Raw genomic sequence first — 6,625 nt, forward strand, 5'->3', positions numbered from 1 at the left:
GAATTCAACAGGGGGACCACTATGGGAATCATCCAAAAAGGCCCACTTTATTGCCTCCAAACCGCCATCATGGGGGATAACGGTGTATAAAGAACTGACATCCATGGACACAATATCTCGCAGTTTAGCAAGAAAGTCTGTAGTATCTTTTGTATAACTCCACGTCTGCTGGACAAGAGGTTGAAAAAAAGCTATCTACAAATCTAGCAATAGGTTGCAAAACTGATTCCCGTGCAGAAATAATAGGGCGGCCTGGAGGGGCTACCAAGGTTTTATGTATCTTAGGCAAAGAATAGATCAGGGGACAGATAGCTTCCTATCTAAAAGTAGATCATCCTATCTTATCATCTATCCACCCCTGTTGTACAGCCATATTGATTGTGGCATCAACAGTTTTCTTAATGTCATACATGGGGTTAGTAGCCAATTTAGTGTATGTTGTTACATCTGATAATTGGCAGCGTATCTCGCAATCATATGTATGCCAGTCCTGCACCACTAGAGCTCTGACCTTATTGGCTTGCATATTACCAGCTGATTTTGTAAGGCTTTCCTCTGGGTAACAGACAGGTTGTCATATACAAAAAGTTGTTTATATGACCGCATTTCATGTTCTGTCACTCTCAGGAATGTCTTTATACTGGCATTTGAGGACTGGGGGTCAAAAGATCTTGGTCTAGAGAAATTCATAGGACTCTGGGTATTAGTGGTACTGTTAGTAAGAAACTCCCTTAGTCTAAGTTTTCATACAAATTTTTAATGGTCTTCAGACCAGTCAAAAGCATTATGTCTGACTGTGGGGACAAAAGAAAGGCCAAGAGCAAGTACCTCTTTTTCTTCATTAGTTAAGGGAATACTAGATAGGTTATAGACAACCTCTAGGTTGTCCTGCCTCTTTTTATGCCCCCTCCCCCCCCCCCCCCCCCTCCTCGTGAGGTACTGGTGGTACGGTTTCCTGGGGGATTCGTAGTGTTGCATGTGACCCAACCTAAAAAAGTATCCCTAGGGGGTCTTGCATCAGTGGAATCACTATCAGAATTCGATTGTGAAGAGCTATCTAAATTTCTTGGTGATCTATAGCTTGACCCTCATGTATTTCTATGGTAAGACTTAGGCCTAGTTTCACCTTTCAACCATCTATATACTTGATGATTAGAATAATCTGAATTTACCACATTGAGTTTCTTGCGTTTGAAAGCAATCAAATCCCTTTGGTAGAAGGCCACCTGACTTTTCAATTTGTCAATCCAATGATCAGATTTTTCCCGTGTAAGAATGGTTAAATTCAGAGATCTCCTGTCGAACCTTACAAAGCTCCACTCCTACTTCCTCTATAACCAACAAGATGAGGTCTAATGAACACTTATTCAACACCCCACACCACCGGGTGCAAAAAGCCGAAATATTACGCCCGATGGTGGGGATGTTGTTTACATAGAAACCGCATGGATTTTTTTTTTCTGATAGTAATCGGACAGAAACTGTCCATGTAAGGTTAAATCAACCTCCCTTCTCTTGAGCCTGAGGATTTTGTGATAAAGATCAACAGAAGTCTTGTCAGGTAAAGTCAAACAGTACTTTATCAGCATCATCATCTGTAAGGGAAACAAGATTGCTTTGCGCTACATTTAGTATGGCTTCATCCAACACATTACCTAATCCCTGAGACATCATCCAAAACAAAGGGAATAATCGCACAGTATAAAGATAGATGATGATAAAAGTACTGTCCAGACTTCATTGAGAATGAGTTCCACACATGGCCATCATATAACACCCAAATGTACAGCAGAGTTTACAAAGAAACACATTTAAAAAAATATACAAAACACAAAAAAATCAGCATATAGCATCCCACAAATTGAAGAAGTGGCTTGCGTGCTTAAATCTAGGCAGTACAGAGCAAAGTATATATTCAGTCAATGAAAAACTCACTATAGAATATCCACATAAGTGCTGGATCAAAGGACTATCCTACAGGGCAGGCAGGAGATCCAAAAATATGTATTCAATATCCGCACACTTTGTCTTGCTTTAAATACATCCAGATAGAGGGTTCAGGCAGGGAATTGTGCACTAACACCTTCTCTTCATTTGACCCTACAAATGAAGATGAAGTATCTGCACTCTTTTCATCTGCCTACTCTACTTCCTCTCCCCTTGACTCTATACCCTCACAAATTAGTAAAGCTCTGTCTGCTGTGCTCATCCCAACCTTAACTAAAATCTGTAATCTCTCTCTGTCTACTGGTATCTTTCAGTGATTACTCCCATTCTGAAAAAAAAAAAAACTCTGACCCTAACTCTCTCTCAAACTACTGTCCCATCACTCAGCTCCCATGCCCCTCCAAGCTACTTGAGAGACTTGCCTACACTCGCCTCACACACTTTCTTAACTCACACAGCCTACTGGACCCACTTCAGTCAGGATTTCGTGCCCAATACTGCAGAGACAGCCATAGGCGTGCGCAGCTAATTTTATTAGGGGGTGCACCACCGGAGGGGCGTGTCTAGCACCGCCTTTTGGGCCTGTCTAGCACCGCCTTTTGGGCGTGTCTAGCACCGCCCAGGGTCATGTCTAGCACTATTTCACATTTCCTCAGTAAAATCACATGGCTTAATCTAATTTCTCCCTAGTTCCTAATAAAGTTAATATAATACACCCCAGAGAAATAAAATAAAACATAATGGTGCAACCACCAGTCGGTACTGACTGTCTGCTACGGCATAACCCTGAGTTCTAGCTGCCGCCGCACCTTATCATTGCTTACACTTCCCCAACCTATCCCTGATCCAGTGGCGGAAATATAGAGTGGTGGGCCTAGCTGCATATGCATTCCCCTCCCCCACTACACCCCAACCCTTGCACCCCCCAGCACTAACATCCTGATTTTGAGTGGGCCACTCTGAAAAGTACGGGAGATTTAGGGGGCCAAACATTTGAGCTTTAATACAACACAAGTAAAGTTTAATATTTACACATGCGCCATGAGAGTCACATCTGCCTCTTTCTATGCCACCAGACTCCTCCTCCGCAGTACATGTGTGACATTTGTCGAAATTTATATTACGCCACACAGTATGAGCTGAAATTCACATTACGGCACACGGGGGTGGTATTCAGTATGCCGGCTGTTGGGATCCCGGCGCTCAGTATACCGGTGCCGGAATCCCGACACCCGGCATACCGACAACTATTCTCCTTCTTGGGGGTCCACAACCCCCCTGGAGGGAGAATAAATAGCGTGGCGCCGGCATACCATACTACACCCCCACACGGTATGAGCTGAAATTCACATTAAAGCACACAGTATGAGTGGAAATTCACATTACGCCACACGATATGAGCGGAAATTCACATTACGCCACACAGTATGAGCGGATATTCACAATACGCCACACATTATGAGTGGAAATCACATTACGCCACATGGTAACAGCAGAAATTCACATTAAGCTACACGGTATGATCCAAATTCACATTACGCCACACGGTATGAGCTGAATTCACATTATGCCACATGGTATGAGTGGAAATTCACTTTACACCACATGGTATGAGCTGAAATTCACATTACGCCACACAGTATGAGCGGAAATTAACATTACTCCACACAGTATGAGCCAAATACACATTATGTCACAAGGTATGAGCAGTAATTCACAATACGCCACACAGTCTGAGCCAAATTCACATTACACCACACGGTATGAGCCAAAGTCACATTACGCCACTCGGTATGAGCCAAATTCACATTATGCCACACAGTAAGCCCCCAGCAGTGCCAGATAGGTTGTGTCTATGTTGCCTTCGTGCTAAGGACCTGGACGTGACAAAACGAGAGGGCAGGAGAGCACTTCCGCCCTTACAGCATCTAAATGTCTCCTTCGTTCTCCGATCGTTTGGGGCAAATTTATTTCTCTATGCAGCATTGGACGCTCGCCACGCATCGGGCTCGGTGTCTCGCTCCGCTCCGCTCGCCACACTTTACTATTCCAAATAGATTGTGACATGGACCCAGGGGGTTATGGAAAAGGTCCTTAGCGCGAAGAGAATCTAGACGCTACCGTGCCGGATACCCTTAAAACCCCACTCAGGAAAAGGAAGGGGACATAGGCACATAAGGGGGAGGAGCAAACACAAAGGGCAGGGGTGTATAGGAGTAGAGACGCAGATGGGGAATGTCTTCTGAGTGACTCTGTCCAGCCTACCCAGGGGAAGCATGGGGGCAAGGGATAGGGAGGGAGCTGAGACTTTGGGGCGTGGCAACATATGGAGATGGAGCAGAATTACTCCAAGTCCGGACTGAAGTTCCCTGGAAAGAGGGGGGAGCACACAACCCCCATGCCACCTTGTTACACCTGTACCTGATGATCAACTGACAGAGGAAGCCACTGGTGCTGATGACACTTGCACAGGCAGACATTTGCCTGTGAGTGAGAACTTAGATGCAGACTGGATCATCAGAATCATCAGCACCAGCGGACCTCTCTGTCAGTGGTACTTACTTCCCACTGAGTCTGCACTGCAGGATATAATCCTCGTGCATCTCAGGATCGCCTCCAGCTGCTCCTCAGTCAGCCCGGCCTCTCAGCACTACAGCACGGCCAGCTGCCTAAGATCACTGTGCCGCCCCCTCAGTTCCGGCCGCCACACGCTTTGTCAGTCATCTAGCTGAGCTCCGGCGGCTGGCTGATACAATATAGCTGGCCTGCCCGCACACCCGTGATCCCTCATCAGCGGCCGCCTGTCACTCTGCGGTCCGGCCCCACAGCACATCTGAACGGCTGCCTGGCTGTCCTGCAGAACTGACATGAGCCAGCAGCCGCGGGGACAGCAGCAGACACATGGGTGACACGTCACTAGGGTCTGTGCACTAAGGCAGGTGGGGGAGGCCGCGTAAAACTGCGGCAGGGCATGTAGGGCTGAAGTGTACCTTGCGGCTCCGATCACGGTGCTGCAGTCCTGGCGTGCGGGGTGTGACGGACATTAGGGGGTGCCTGTGCGCACCAGGCACCCCCCGTGCGCACGCCTATGGAGACAGCACTGACAAAGGTAGTGAATGATCTGGTCACTGCTAAATTTAAAGGCCATTACTCACTACTTATTCTCCTTGATCTCTCTGCGTCTTTTGACACTGTTGACCACTCTCTTCTCATAAGAACACTACAATCTCTAGGTATTCAGGACACAGCCTTTCTTGGTTCTCATCCTACCTATCTAATCGCTCCTTCAGTGTTCGTTTCTCTGATTCCACCTCCTCTTCGCTACCTCTCTCAGTTGGAGTACCGCAAGGCTCAGTCTTAGGTCCTCTGCTTTTCTCTATCTATACCACATCTCTTGGCAAACTAATCAACTCTTTCGGATTTCAGTACCATCTGTATGCGGATGATACTCAAATCTACCTATCCTCCCCATCTGTATTGAGCCCCGTCACTGAATGCCTTTCTGCCATTTCATCTTGGATAACATATTGCCATCTCAAACGTAATATTTCCAAAATTATATTTCCACCGGCCAATAGTAGTTACCAACCTGATATCTCTATCACTGTTGATAATTCAGCAATCATCCCTACCCCACAAGCTTGCTGCCTAGGTGTCATTCTTGACTCTGAACTGTCCTTTGTTCCCCACATTCAATCTGTCTCAAGATCATGTTACATACATCTAAAAAACATATCCAAAATACGACCATATCTTACACAAGACACAGCAAAAACTCTAATCCATGCTCTCATTATCTCCTGCATTGATTATTGTAATAGTCTCCTGACCGGTTTTCCCAAGCAGGCTCTCACCACTACAATCCATTTTGAATGCAGCTGCGAGGCTAATCTTCCTTGCTAGACGTTCATTGTCTGCAGATCCGCTCTGTCAGTCCCTCCATTGGTTACCGGTATTCTACCGTATTAAATATAAAATACTTTTACTTACATACAAGGCTACTAACCAAACTGTACCAACATACGTCTCTTCACTCATCTCAAAATATCTCCCTACCCGACCTCTCCGCTCTGCACAAGACCTGCGTCTCTCCCATCCACACGCATTACTTGTTCACACTCAAAATTACAGGACTTTATCTGGGCTTCACCCACTCTGTGGAATGCCCTCGCACAATAAGACTGACCTCTTGTCTTTAAACGTTCCATGAAAAAATATATGATATGCAGTGGAACGACTTAGCCAGGTCGAGCCGGGGACTCTATTCCATGAGCACCAGTTACTATATACTTTGTTCATTGACCGGAGTTTGCAGCCGAGGTGAAAGGTGGTCACTTCTGGTCTGCCTGCACCGCCGCGACTTTCGGTTATGGTATGCGTTCCACAGTGCGGGATCACATACTACTTCCAGTCCGGCGGCACATACACTGTTTCATACATATGTTTTCAGTATTTGAGAATATAATTTGGTTCAGTCCCTATTCGTCGCTCCAGTGTCCCTCTGAGAATATTTTTTGCTGCTAAAATTGTGTTATTATGGTCTTTTAGTGCAACTTCCTGTTTTTGGTGTAACAGGAAGTGTGGACAGAGAGGGAGTGGTCTAGCTCCATTAGTACAAGGTATAAATACCTCTACCTGGGTCAGTGCTGCTCTGGGGTTATCCCCACTCCACAATTGA

The sequence above is a fragment of the Pseudophryne corroboree genome, chromosome 4 (genome assembly GCF_028390025.1).
Source record: "Pseudophryne corroboree isolate aPseCor3 chromosome 4, aPseCor3.hap2, whole genome shotgun sequence".
Classification (NCBI taxonomy): Eukaryota; Metazoa; Chordata; class Amphibia; order Anura; family Myobatrachidae; genus Pseudophryne; species Pseudophryne corroboree.